This window comes from Haemaphysalis longicornis, unplaced genomic scaffold (genome assembly GCF_048455015.1).
Source record: "Haemaphysalis longicornis isolate Haplotype H1 unplaced genomic scaffold, Haemaphysalis longicornis Haplotype H1 scaffold_7, whole genome shotgun sequence".
Classification (NCBI taxonomy): Eukaryota; Metazoa; Arthropoda; class Arachnida; order Ixodida; family Ixodidae; genus Haemaphysalis; species Haemaphysalis longicornis.
This window is the reverse complement of record NW_027526422.1, coordinates 150,971,360-150,972,579: the sequence shown is the minus strand read 5'-3', so window position 1 is coordinate 150,972,579 and position 1,220 is coordinate 150,971,360.

Here is a 1,220-nt window from a genome sequence, read left to right as displayed (position 1 = left end):
GGCACCAGTCTCGGCCGTCACGCGATCAACTTTCGTGGTGGTTATCAGACATTCACGTTTGCCGATGTAAAGAACAAGACGAGCAAATTCACCGGAGCCAGACTAGAGGACATGCTCAACCACCACTTTCAGATGATCTTCCCGTTACGCGAGACGGACGTTGTTTTGACTAGTGACGTGGCCTACCTGGACAGGTCTTTGGACGTGTTCAGCATGTTCAGTAAGAGAGACATGGCTGATGCGCTCGGCTGGTGGCTGGTCCAATCTTCTGGTATATACGTCCAACACAAGAAGCCAGTTCACTACACGCCGACATTGTTCTGCGCAATCCACGTGATAGACGTCTACAAGTTGCTGGTTGCTGCTGACCAAGCGAACACCCTATTCGCCCGTAGCAGCTGGCGAACTCTCCCTGAGTTCGTCTCGGTAACTCTCCGAGAGACCCTCAAGTTCTGGCGAAGTGACGCGGACGCAAGTTCTAATAGCACCAAGACGTTGAGTAAATGGAATCGCGCAGCTTTAGAACTGCCGGGAGATGACGTCAGCGTCAAAATCTGGCCAGACACCGAGTACATGAGCGAGAGCCGCTTAGAGGACATCTACTGGAACTTTCCAGACGGTAACGACGACTCCTACGTAACGCACTGGGTCCATGCCAAGCGCAATGCCTCCCGGCTGGTGGCTAAGAACGTCTATCACGAACTGTCACGGTTGCCGCATTTTTATTACGATGTCCCGATAGCGTACGACCTCCAGCACAACACTATGACCATATCGGCGACTGCACTGACGCAGCCGTTGCACTTCATAGACGGCACGCAGGGAATGCTGTATGCAGGCTTGGGGTCGATGCTGGCGGCAAACGCCCTGAGGCTGCTTACGTGGAGCGGAGTCAAGCCTGGTGACGGCCACTCTTCTGCGCGCGAATTTCAAATGAGCGGTGCGTCGACTTTGAGCAGTCAGGTGGTGTCGCAACGAGAGGCGCTGCAAATTTTACATGCAGCCTACACGGAGGCTGTAGATGGAACCGGCCGAACATTGGCAAGCTTTCGCAACTTTACTGCGAATCAAGTCTTCTTCTTGGTGTGGTGCTACACCAACTGTTTCCTCACTGACTTTCAGAGCCACAACATCTGCGACGATGTCGTAGCTGGATACGAACCGTTTTTCGCAGCGTTTAGATGCGGACATAATTAAATGTGCTGCTTGTCGTGGAAATA